This window comes from Schistocerca americana, chromosome 1, assembly GCF_021461395.2.
Source record: "Schistocerca americana isolate TAMUIC-IGC-003095 chromosome 1, iqSchAmer2.1, whole genome shotgun sequence".
In the NCBI taxonomy this organism is placed as follows: domain Eukaryota; kingdom Metazoa; phylum Arthropoda; class Insecta; order Orthoptera; family Acrididae; genus Schistocerca; species Schistocerca americana.
Genome location: NC_060119.1, coordinates 989,895,988 through 989,908,592, shown reverse-complemented (window position 1 = coordinate 989,908,592; position 12,605 = coordinate 989,895,988). Strand labels below are relative to the sequence as shown.

The following is a 12,605-nucleotide window of genomic DNA, read 5'->3' as shown; positions in this document are numbered from 1 at the left end:
ACCTCTAAACAGTGTGGCAGAGGTGTAGTCCCAGCTGTGTGAGATCTTCTTTCCATTTCAGGTCTCACTCAACCTTCATCTTTCCTATCCACCAAAGTTTCGACTCCTTCTCTGCAATACAAAAATTTTCCGTCATGATTATCGGAAATTCTATCCACCGATTAGTGAAAAAAAAACCTAATGTGACAAACCTAACAGTGACATAAACAACAGAGAAGTATGACGTAATTAAGATACAATGTATTTGAGTAACAAGTATGTATAGAACCCTGGTAATATTATAAGTACAAAGTTGTTGTTTTATTGGAAATGGTCCCACAATAATATTTTAAAAAGATGTGTTCAAGCAGGATCTGAAGTGGCAGTGAAACCTATTGTATGCATTAGAGCTAACTAATAAATAGTAAGAGAGATTGCTTAGTGTTATGAAAATTATGCAGATAAGTTGTAAGAATGAACTCACCTTGTGTAGCAAGGAATGGCAGTGTAATAGAATTGAACAGTGTTTGTGGTTGAGACGTGAAGGACACGTCCTTGAAGTATTGATAAGGTTGGAGCTGGCCATTATTTTGGTGTAGTGTGTGACAGGACACACCTACACGTATTGAGGTTATGAGTTGGAGGCGTGAATGCGACCATAGGTACCCTTATGTTAGATGAGACAGAGCAGCTCATGGTGTCCTATAGGTTTAAGGAATTTAGCATTACCCTCGTCCATAATTACTTGATGCATTTTAGTGGTAGGTCGAGAGAGACTACCTGTGGTTTCAGCGTCCGATCGAGTGGAAATGAATTGCCACGTGAGCAAACTGATCAGCTGCAATACACTTTCGATATGAAATAATTGTGCTATCCTATGCTTTAAATGTTAATAGAGTGAGTGTTAAATAAGTACATGCACTAGCAACATAATTGAGTAACATAATGGCAGACGCAAAACACTATTTATAGCTCAGCATAAATACACTTCGACGAAGTAAGTACATAATTGCAGACGTGGAACTGACACAGCAGCAGAGGACCAAAAAGTGGAGTTAGTAGTAAACTAAACGTAGTGTGTTTTGAACACTCAGAACTGTACTATTACCACAAGTTACTCACATGTACAAAGAAGCTGAGAAGACAACTACTAATCAAATATACTCATACTATATCTAAGAATAAGGTAATCGAAGATGAGTCAGTTAAGTATATAAAATACAGATTTGTCAGGAATGTACCGAGCATTGGTTCAGTGTTCCGGCCCAGAAATAATAAATTGAATTTAAATAGAATTTATGATTGTATGCCTTGAGCATAAATTTTCTCTAGTACGTGACTAAAGGCGTTTTGAGCCATTTGTTTATCGATTTTGACAGTTAAGTAACCGTGAGAGTAAAATTGAAAAAGTTCTGTTAACTTTGTTCCAACAAAATATTGAAGGATAAAATGTATATATCCCCATTTCATGGTGATCCACCCTTAGATAATAAGTGAACAGAGTCTGAGGCACTCTTTTTGTTTGTTCTACAGGACAAACCAGATAATTGCAGGCTGGTAGCTGCGAGAAAGCGTGGAGTGACTTGGACACAACTCACAGTGACCCCTCCCCTTTCCCCATGTAATTTAGAATGAACGTCAGGTTTAGAAAAGACTGCTAAGATATAATCATCTGTTTATGTATCATGAATAACTGTGTTATTTTCTTTGAATTTATGTATGTAAAAATGTATTTAATGGATTTAAGATTGTCATAATTTTACATATTTTTATGTGTTTGTTTGTCTAAGGATATATGTATGCCAAAATGTTTCATTGATTTTGGTTAAATTTTGAGGGATAATATTGCTTAAGAGGCAGTGACCATGCCAGTAATTTAAGTAATTGAAGTAGGTAATCAGTTTTCTTCTAATATTTCTATATGTCTACATTTCAATTTGAATTTTTCATAGAGTGTTAAGCTGTACTCCTGCTTCCCTTTTTGTAATTAATTTTTTTTTCATTCATTAACATTCAAAAACAAAAAAATTTAAGTTGAGGGTGATGTAGAGAAGCAGCCTACTCACCCCGTAATAAATTCTTATCAGTCTTTAAATTGTGCCCCAGCCTAGTCCGCTGTAACTAGCTCTGACGTCATAAATGTTGCGCAATACTTTAAAAAACAAGTATATAACCTGAAACGGTTCTAGAATGTCAGGAGTAATACTAAATCAATATGTGTTGAATGTCAGTTCAATAATTTTAAATATTTTCGAAATTTGGATGTTTTTATGTAACAATCATTGGCGCAACAGAAAAGAGCTAGAGACTTAAAATTTTATAAAATGGTTCAAATGGCTCTGAGCACTATGGGACTCAACTGCTGAGGTCATTAGTCCCCTAGAATTTAGAACTAGTTAAACCTAACTAACCTAAGGACATCACAAACATCCATGCCCGAGGCAGGATTCGAACCTGCGACCGTAGCGGTCTCGCGGTTCCAGACTGCAGCACCTTTAACCGCACGGCCACTTCGGCCGTCCTAAAATTTTATATTTAGATTCCTTTTCATAATAATCTAACAGAAACAGTACTTTGGATTTCACAAATTAAAATTTTAGTGGAAATTCACGATTCTCTGATTTTTGTCTTAAAAATTAAGGAAGCAAGATAGATTAAGTAGGCTAATAAATAAGGCTAGGATGTTTAAATTTAAGTAGAAGGGAGATGCGCTATAATCATAAAGATGTGAGAAATTTCAACTGAATGACTATAAAACTATAGCGGTAGCGTACCTCCAAAGGGCAAGTTCAGAGCTCGTCCACTGCGTGTAGTGTAATTAAATTAATTCTCTCGCCGAAAACATTTAACTTAGCCACGTCAAACTTTCATTATGATTACTTACCTGTGTGCTGAATGCACATTTAAATTGAGAGCTTCATCGGCCATCAGCAACAGAAGCTATGATTTATTCGGTAACTTAAAGTGGTGCGTTACTAGCCCAGCGGCTAGTTGGGAGCGCCGATTTGATCAGGCGTTCCCTTAGCCGTCGGCACCGCGGCTTTATATATAAGAACGCTGCGCGAGGAAAAGGCCCCAGTTCTCTCCAGACGCTGAATAGCACACCATCTGTGTCGGGAGTCGCGTCGCGTCGGTATCATTGCTATAAACAGCCTTGGATGCCGTAATAAGTTACTCGGGATATGCGTAACCATGAAATCACTTTCAAGTGAAGTGTTAATTCTCGGATGACTTTAATTATCTATCTTCAGTTTGCGTATGTCGTATTTTCACATGCCGCCGTGGGACAGACATTCCACAATTATTTAGCGTGGCGTTTGATGAACCTCATCATCAAATTATGGCGAGCATTCACTTAAACATTTATAGTTTATAGTTTATAGTTGCATCAGCGCATTAGACTCTGAACTGCTCTGTTAGTCAGATTGTGTGGATTCTTTTTTTTTTTTTCATCTATGACTTTCAGAATATAGAGAACGTTTTTTACGATCGTTTTTGATTATGAATTCCAGACAATTTCCTAATTCCTCAGAGCTTTAAGCTGTAACTATAAGTGTATTTCTCAGATGAAGTGGCCACTGTTGTTGTTGTTGTTGTTGTTGTTGTGGTCTTCAGTCCTGAGACTGGTTTGATGCAGCTCTCCATGCTACTCTATCCTGTGCAAGCTTTTTCATCTCCCAGTACCTACTGCAACCTACATCCTTCTGAATCTGCTTAGTGTATTCATCTCTTGGTCTCCCTCTACGATTTTTACCCTCCACACTGCCCTCCAATACTAAATTGGTGATCCCTTGATGCCTCAAAACATGTCCTACCAACCGATCCCTTCTTCTGGTCAAGTTGTGCCACAAACTTCTCTTCTCCCCAATCCTATTCAATACTTCCTCATTAGTTATGTGATCTACCCATCTAATCTTCAGCATTCCTCTGTAGCGCCACATTTCGAAAGCTTCTATTCTCTTCTTGTCCAAACTATTTATCGTCCATGTTTCACTTCCATACATGGCTACACTCCATACGAATACTTTCAGAAATGACTTCCTGACACTTAAATCTATACTCGATGTTAACAAATTTCTCTTCTTCAGAAACGCTTTCCTTGCATTGCCAGACTACATTTTATATCCTCTCTACTTCGACCATCATCAGTTATTTTGCTCCCCAAATAGCAAAACTCCTTTACTACTTTAGGTGCCTCATTTCCTAATCTAATTCCCTCAGCATCACCCGACTTGATTAGACTACATTCCATTATCCTTGTTTTGCTTTTGTTGATGTTCATCTTATATCCTCCTTTCAAGACACTGCCCATTCCATTCAACTGCTCTTCCAAGTCCTTTGCTGTCTCTGACAGAATTACAATGTCATCGGCGAACCTCAACGTTTTTATTTCTTCTCCATGAATTTTAATACCTACTCCGAATTCTTCTTTTGTTTCCTTTACTGCTTGCTGAATATACAGATTGAACAACATCAGGGAGAGGCTTCAACCCTGTCTCACTCCCTTCCCAACCACTGCTTCCCTTTCATGTCCCTCGACTCTTATAACTGCCATCTGGTTTCTGTACAAATTGTAAATAGCCTTTCGCTCCCTGTATTTTACCCCTGCCACCTTCAGAATTTGAAAGAGAGTATTCCAGTTAACGTTGTCAAAAGCTTTCTTTAAGTCTACAAATGCTAGAAACGTAGGTTTGCCTTTTCTTAATCTTTCTTCTAAGATAAGTCGTAAGGTTAGTATTGCCTCACGTGTTCCAACATTTCTACGGATTCCAAACTGATCTTCCCCGAGGTTGGCTTCTACTAGTTTTTCCATTCGTCTGTAAAGAATTCGTGTTAGTATTTTGCAGCTGTGACTTATTAAGCTGATAGTTCGGTAATTTTCACATCTGTCAACACCTGCTTTCTTTGGGATTGGAATTATTATATTCTTCTTGAAGTCTGAGGGTATTTCGCCTATTTCATACATCTTGCTCACCAGATGGTAGAGTTTTGTCAGGACTGGCTCTCCCACGGCCGTCAGTAGTTCCAATGGAATATTGTCTACTCCGGGGGCCTTGTTTCGACTCAGGTCTTTCAGTGCTCTGTCAAACTCTTCACGCAGTATCATATCTCCCATTTCATCTTCATCTACATCCTCTTCCATTTCCATAATATTGTCCTCAAGTACATCGCCCTTGTATAGACCCTCTATATACTCCTTCCACCTTTCTGCTTTCCCTTCTTTGCTTAGAACTGGGTTTCCATCTGAGCTCTTGATATTCATACAAGTCGTTCTCTTATCTCCAAAGGTCTCTTTAATTTTCCTGTAAGCGGTATCTATCTTACCCCTAGTGAGATAGGCCTCTACATCCTTACATTTGTCCTCTAGCCATCCCTGCTTAGCCATTTTGCACTTCCTGTCGATCTCATTTTTGAGACGTTTGTATTCCTTTCTGCCTGTTTCACTTACTGCATTTTTATATTTTCTCCTTTCATCAATTAAATTCAATATTTCTTCTGTTACCCAAGGATTTCTACTAGCCCTAGTCTTTTTACCTACTTGATCCTCTGCTGCCTTCACTACTTCATCCCTCAAAGCTACCCATTCTTCTTCTACTGTATTTATTTCCCCCATTCCTGTCAATTGCTCCCTTATGCTCTCCCTGAATCTCTGAACAACCTCTGGTTCTTTTAGTTTATCCAGGTCCCATCTCCTTAAATTCCCACCTATTTGCCGTTTCTTCAGTTTTAATCTACAGGTCATAACCAATAGATTGTGGTCAGAGTCCACATCTGCCCCTGGAAATGTCTTACAATTTAAAACCTGGTTCCTAAATCTCTGTCTTACCATTATATAATCTATCTGATACCTTTAAGTATCTCCAGGGTTTTTCCATGTATACAACCTTCTTTCATGATTCTTAAACCAAGTGTTAGTTATGATTATGTTGTGCTCTGTGCAAAATTCGACCAGGCGGCTTCCTCTTTCATTTCTGTCCCCCAATCCATATTCACCTACTACGTTTCCTTCTCTCCCTTTTCCTACACTCGAATTCCAGTCACCCATGACTATTAAATTTTCGTCTCCCTTCACAATCTGAATAATTTCTTTTATTTCATCACACATTTCTTCAATTTCTTCGTCATCTGCAGAGCTAGTTGGCATATAAACTTGTACTACTGTAGTAGGCGTGGGCTTCGTATCTATCTTGGCCACAATAATGCGTTCACTATGCTGTTTGTAGTAGCTTACCCGCATTCCTATTTTCCTATTCATTATTAAACCTACTCCTGCATTACCCCTATTTGATTTTGTGTTTATAACCCTGTAGTCACCTGACCAGAAGTCTTGTTCCTCCTGCCACCGAACTTCACTAATTCCCACTATATCTAACTTCAACCTATCCATTTCCCTTTTTAAATTTTCTAACCTACCTGTCCGATTAAGGGATCTGACATCAAGTGGCCACTAGGAATTCTAATTACAGGCTTCACGTTTTGCTACTCACTTTCTGGTTGCCAATATTGTAGTTAGAGAGCCAGTGTTGAGAACGGCAAAACAACAGCATAAATAATAGGAACATTAAACAATAATAAATTCCACCCGCCACCCCACACTGTGAACGGAATATTTCGCCAACACTTAAAAGAAAGAACAAATGATTTCCAGAATGAGATTTTCACTCTGCAGCGGAGTGTGTGCTGATATGAAACTTCCTGGCAGACCAAAACTGTGCGCCCGACCGAGACTCGAACTCGGGACCTTTGCCTTTCGCGGGCAAGTGCTCTACCAACTGATCTACCGAAGCACGACTCACGCCCGGTACCCACAGCTTTACATCTGCCAGTACCTCGTCTCCTACCTTCCAAACTTTACAGAAGCTCTCCTGCGAAACTTGCAGAACTAGCACTCCTGAAAGACAGGATATTGCAGAGACATGGCTTAGCCACAGCCTGGGGGATGTTTCCAGAATGAGATTTTCACTCTGCAGCGGAGTGTGCGCTTATATGAAACTTCCTGGCAGACCAAAACTGTGCGCCCGACCGAGACTCGAACTCGGGACCTTTGCCTTTCGCGGGCAAGTGCTCTACCAACTGAGCTACCGAAGCACGACTCACGCCCGGTACCCACAGCTTTACTTCTGCCAGTACCTCGTCTCCTACCTTCCAAACTTTACAGAAGCCCTCCTGCGAAACTTGCAGAACTAGCACTCCTGAAAGAAAGGATATTGCGGAGACATGGCTTAGCCACAGCCTGGGGGATGTTTCCAGAATGAGATTTTCACTCTGCAGCGGAGTGTGCGCTGATATGAAACTTCCTGGAAGACCAAAACTGTGCGCCCGACCGAGGCTCGAACTCGGGAACCTTTGCCTTTCGCGGGCAAGTGCTCTACCAACTGAGCTACCGAAGCACGACTCACGCCCGGTACCCACAGCTTTACTTCTGCCAGTACCTCGTCTCCTACCTTCCAAATTTTACGGAAGATCTCCTGCGAAACTTGCAGAACTAGCACTCCTGAAAGAAAGGATATTGCGGAGACATGGCTTAGCCACAGCCTAGGGGATGTTTCCAGAATGAGATTTTCACTCTGCAGCGGAGTGTGCGCTGATATGAAACTTCCTGGCAGACCAAAACTGTGCGCCCGACCGAGACTCGAACTCGGGACCTTTGCCTTTCGCGGGCAAGTGCTCTACCAACAGAGCTACCGAAGCACGACTTACGCTCGGTACCCATAGCTTTACTTCTGCCATCCCCCAGGCTGTGGCTAAGCCATGTCTCCGCAATATCCTTTCTTTCAGGAGTGCTAGTTCTGCAAGTTTCGCAGGAGAGCTTCTGTAAAGTTTGGAAGGTAGGAGACGAGGTACTGGCAGAAGTAAAGCTGTGGGTACCGGGCGTGAGTCGTGCTTCGGTAGATCAGTTGGTAGAGCACTTGCCCGCGAAAGGCAAAGGTCCCGAGTTCGAGTCTCGGTCGGGCGCGCAGTTTTGGTCTGCCAGGAAGTTTCATATCAGCGCACACTCCGCTGCAGAGTGAAAATCTCATTCTGGAAACATCCCCCAGGCTGTGGCTAAGCCATGTCTCCGCAATATCCTTTCTTTCAGGAGTGCTAGTTCTGCAAGTTTCGCAGGAGAGCTCCTGTAAAGTTTGGAAGGTAGGAGACGAGGTACTGGCAGAAGTAAAGCTGTGGGTACCGGGCGTGAGTCGTGCTTCGGTAGCTCAGTTGGTAGAGCACTTGCCCGCGAAAGGCAAAGGTCCCGAGTTCGAGTCTCGGTCGGGCGCACAGTTTTGCTCTGCCAGGAAGTTTCATATCAGCGCACACTCCGCTGCAGAGTGAAAATCTCATTCTGGAAACATCCCCCAGGCTGTGGCTAAGCCATGTCTCCGCAATATCCTTTCTTTCAGGAGTGCTAGTTCTGCAAGTTTCGCAGGAGAGCTTCTGTAAAGTTTGGAAGGTAGGAGACGAGGTACTGGCAGAAGTAAAGCTGTGGGTACGGGGCGTGAGACGTGCTTCGGTAGCTCAGTTGGTAGAGCACTTGCCCGCGAAAGGCAAAGGTCCCGAGTTCGAGTCTCGGTCGAGCGCACAGTTTTGGTCTGCCAGGAAGTTTCATATCAGCGCACACTCCGCTGCAGAGTGAAAATCTCATTCTGGAAACATCCCCCAGGCTGTGGCTAAGCCATGTCTCCGCAATATCCTTTCTTTCAGGAGTGCTAGTTCTGCAAGTTTCGCAGGAGAGCTTCTGTAAAGTTTGGAAGGTAGGAGACGTGGTACTGGCAGAAGTAAAGCTGTGGGTACCGGGCGTGAGTCGTGCTTCGGTAGCTCAGTTGGTAGAACACTTGCCCGCGAAAGGCAAAGGTCCCGAGTTCGAGTCTCGGTCGGGCGCACAGTTTTGGTCTGCCAGGAAGTTTCATATCAGCGCACACTCCGCTGCTGAGTGAAAATCTCATTCTGGAAACATCCCCCAGGCTGTGGCTAAGCCATGTCTCCGCAATATCCTTTCTTTCAGGATTGCTAGTTCTGCAAGTTTCGCAGGAGAACTACTGTAAAGTTTGGAAGGTAGGAGACGAGGTACTGGCAGAGGTAAAGCTGTGGGTACCGGGCGTGAGTCGTGCTTCGGTAGCTCAGTTGGTAGAGCACTTGCCCGCGAAAGGCAAAGGTCCCGAGTTCGAGTCTCGGTCGGGCGCACAGTTTTGGTCTGCCAGGAAGTTTCATATCAGCGCACACTCCGCTGCAGAGTGAAAATCTCATTCTGGAAACATCCCCCAGGCTGTGGCTAAGCCATGTCTCCGCAATATCCTTTCTTTCAGGAGTGCTAGTTCTGCAAGTTTCGCAGGAGAGCTTCTGTAAAGTTTGGAAGGTAGGAGACGAGGTACTGGCAGAAGTAAAGCTGTGGGTACCGGGCGTGAGTCGTGCTTCGGTAGCTCAGTTGGTAGAGCACTTGCCCGCGAAAGGCAAAGGTCCCGAGTTAGAGTCTCGGTCGGGCGCACAGTTTTGGTCTGCCAGGAAGTTTCATATCAGCGCACACTCCGCTGCTGAGTGAAAATCTCATTCTGGAAACATCCCCCAGGCTGTGGCTAAGCCATGTCTCCGCAATATCCTTTCTTTCAGGATTGCTAGTTCTGCAAGTTTCGCAGGAGAGCTTCTGTAAAGTTTGGAAGGTAGGAGACGAGGTACTGGCAGAAGTAAAGCTGTGGGTACCGGGCGTGAGTCGTGCTTCGGTAGCTCAGTTGGTAGAGCACTTGCCCGCGAAAGGCAAAGGTCCCGAGTTCGAGTCTCGATCGGGCGCACAGTTTTGGTCTGCCAGGAAGTTTCATATCAGCGCACACTCCGCTGCAGAGTGAAAATCTCATTCTGGAAACATCCTCCAGGCTGTGGCTAAGCCATGTCTCCGCAATATCCTTTCTTTCAGGAGTGCTAGTTCTGCAAGGTTCGCAGGAGAGCTTCTGTAAAGTTTGGAAGGTAGGAGACGAGGTACTGGCAGAAGTAAAGCTGTGGGTACCGGGCGTGAGTCGTGCTTCGGTAGCTCAGTTGGTAGAGCACTTGCCCGCGAAAGGCAAAGGTCCCGAGTTCGAGTCTCGGTCGGGCGCACGGTTTTGGGCTGCCAGGAAGTTTCATATCAGCGCACACTCCGCTGCAGAGTGAAAATCTCATTCTGGAAACATCCCCCAGGCTGTGGCTAAGCCATGTCTCCGCAATATCCTTTCTTTCAGGAGTGCTAGTTCTGCAAGTTTCGCAGGAGAGCTTCTGTAAAGTTTGGAAGGTAGGAGACGAGGTACTGGCAGAAGTAAAGCTGTGGGTACCGGGCGTGAGTCGTGCTTCGGTAGCTCAGTTGGTAGAGCACTTGCCCGCGAAAGGCAAAGGTCCCGAGTTCTAGTCTCGGTCGGGCGCACAGTTTTGGTCTGCCAGGAAGTTTCATATCAGCGCACACTCCGCTGCAGAGTGAAAATCTCATTCTGGAAACATCCCCCAGGCTGTGGCTAAGCCATGTCTTCGCAATATCCTTTCTTTCAGGAGTGCTAGTTCTGCAAGTTTCGCAGGAGAGCTTCTGTAAAGTTTGGAAGGTAGGAGGCGAGGTACTGGCAGAAGTAAAGCTGTGGGTACGGGGCGTGAGTCGTGCTTCGGTAGCTCAGTTGGTAGAGCACTTGCCCGCGAAAGGCAAAGGTCCCGAGTTCGAGTCTCGGTCGGGCGCACAGTTTTGGTCTGCCAGGAAGTTTCATATCAGCGCACACTCCGCTGCAGAGTGAAAATCTCATTCTGGAAACATCCCCCAGGCTGTGGCTAAGCCATGTCTCCGCAATATCCTTTCTTTCAGGAGTGCTAGTTCTGCAAGTTTCGCAGGAGAGCTTCTGTAAAGTTTGGAAGGTAGGAGACGAGGTACTGGCAGAAGTAAAGCTGTGGGTACCGGGCGTGAGTCGTGCTTCGGTAGCTCAGTTGGTAGAGCACTTGCCCGCGAAAGGCAAAGGTCCCGAGTTCGAGTCTCGGTTGGGCGCACAGTTTTGGTCTGCCAGGAAGTTTCATATCAGCGCACACTCCGCTGCAGAGTGAAAATCTCATTCTGGAAACATCCCCCAGGCTGTGGCTAAGCCATGTCTCCGCAATATCCTTTCTTTCAGGAGTGCTAGTTCTGCAAGTTTCGCAGGAGAGCTTCTGTAAAGTTTGGAAGGTAGGAGACGAGGTACTGGCAGAAGTAAAGCTGTGGGTACCGGGCGTGAGTCGTGCTTCGGTAGCTCAGTTGGTAGAGCACTTGCCCGCGAAAGGCAAAGGTCCCGAGTTCGAGTCTCGGTCGGGCGCACAGTTTTGGTCTGCCAGGAAGTTTCATATCAGCGCACACTCCGCTGCAGAGTGAAAATCTCATTCTGGAAACATCCCCCAGGCTGTGGCTAACCTATGTCTCCGCAATATCCTTTCTTTCAAGAGTGCTAGTTCTGCAAGTTTCGCAGGAGAGCTTCTGTAAAGTTTGGAAGGTAGGAGACGAGGTACTGGCAGAAGTAAAGCTGTGGGTACCGGGCGTGAATCGTGCTTCGGTAGCTCAGTTGGTAGAACACTTGCCCGCGAAAGGCAAAGGTCCCGAGTTCGATTCTCAGTCGGGCGCACAGTTTTGGTCTGCCAGGAAGTTTCATATCAGCGCACACTCCGCTGCTGAGTGAAAATCTCATTCTGGAAACATCCCCCAGGCTGTGGCTAAGCCATGTCTCCGCAATATCCTTTCTTTCAGGATTGCTAGTTCTGCAAGTTTCGCAGGAGAGCTTCTGTAAAGTTTGGAAGGTAGGAGACGAGGTACTGGCAGAAGTAAAGCTGTGGGTACCGGGCGTGAGTCGTGCTTCGGTAGCTCAGTTGGTAGAGCACTTGCCCGCGAAAGGCAAAGGTCCCGAGTTCGAGTCTCGATCGGGCGCACAGTTTTGGTCTGCCAGGAAGTTTCATATCAGCGCACACTCCGCTGCAGAGTGAAAATCTCATTCTGGAAACATCCTCCAGGCTGTGGCTAAGCCATGTCTCCGCAATATCCTTTCTTTCAGGAGTGCTAGTTCTGCAAGGTTCGCAGGAGAGCTTCTGTAAAGTTTGGAAGGTAGGAGACGAGGTACTGGCAGAAGTAAAGCTGTGGGTACCGGGCGTGAGTCGTGCTTCGGTAGCTCAGTTGGTAGAGCACTTGCCCGCGAAAGGCAAAGGTCCCGAGTTCGAGTCTCGGTCGGGCGCACGGTTTTGGTCTGCCAGGAAGTTTCATATCAGCGCACACTCCGCTGCAGAGTGAAAATCTCATTCTGGAAACATCCCCCAGGCTGTGGCTAAGCCATGTCTCCGCAGTATCCTTTCTTTCAGGAGTGCTAGTTCTGCAAGTTTCGCAGGAGAGCTTCTGTAAAGTTTGGAAGGTAGGAGACGAGGTACTGGCAGAAGTAAAGCTGTGGGTACCGGGCGTGAGTCGTGCTTCGGTAGCTCAGTTGGTAGAGCACTTGCCCGCGAAAGGCAAAGGTCCCGAGTTCTAGTCTCGGTCGGGCGCACAGTTTTGGTCTGCCAGGAAGTTTCATATCAGCGCACACTCCGCTGCAGAGTGAAAATCTCATTCTGGAAACATCCCCCAGGCTGTGGCTAAGCCATGTCTTCGCAATATCCTTTCTTTCAGGAGTGCTAGTTCTGCAAGTTTCGCAGGAGAG

At 45.3% G+C, this 12,605-nt stretch overlaps 9 non-coding genes across 9 annotated transcripts; 8 read left to right on the top strand and 1 right to left on the bottom strand.

The window, feature by feature from the left end:
- Positions 1-6,993: 6,993 nt before the first annotated feature.
- Positions 6,994-7,068, bottom strand: Trnas-cga. The gene has a single exon. It is a non-coding gene; the product is annotated as a tRNA-Ser (tRNA).
- A 1,095-nt stretch (positions 7,069-8,163) lies between these two features.
- Trnas-cga lies at positions 8,164-8,238 on the top strand. The gene has a single exon. It is a non-coding gene; the product is annotated as a tRNA-Ser (tRNA).
- Positions 8,239-8,464: 226 nt separating this feature from the next.
- On the top strand, positions 8,465-8,539 carry Trnas-cga. Its single transcript has one exon. It is a non-coding gene; the product is annotated as a tRNA-Ser (tRNA).
- A 527-nt stretch (positions 8,540-9,066) lies between these two features.
- Positions 9,067-9,141, top strand: Trnas-cga. The gene has a single exon. It is a non-coding gene; the product is annotated as a tRNA-Ser (tRNA).
- An 828-nt stretch (positions 9,142-9,969) lies between these two features.
- On the top strand, positions 9,970-10,044 carry Trnas-cga. The gene has a single exon. It is a non-coding gene; the product is annotated as a tRNA-Ser (tRNA).
- Positions 10,045-10,571: 527 nt separating this feature from the next.
- Positions 10,572-10,646, top strand: Trnas-cga. The gene has a single exon. It is a non-coding gene; the product is annotated as a tRNA-Ser (tRNA).
- Positions 10,647-10,872: 226 nt separating this feature from the next.
- Positions 10,873-10,947, top strand: Trnas-cga. The gene has a single exon. It is a non-coding gene; the product is annotated as a tRNA-Ser (tRNA).
- Positions 10,948-11,173: 226 nt separating this feature from the next.
- Trnas-cga lies at positions 11,174-11,248 on the top strand. The gene has a single exon. It is a non-coding gene; the product is annotated as a tRNA-Ser (tRNA).
- Positions 11,249-12,076: 828 nt separating this feature from the next.
- Positions 12,077-12,151, top strand: Trnas-cga. Its single transcript has one exon. It is a non-coding gene; the product is annotated as a tRNA-Ser (tRNA).
- Positions 12,152-12,605: the final 454 nt, after the last annotated feature.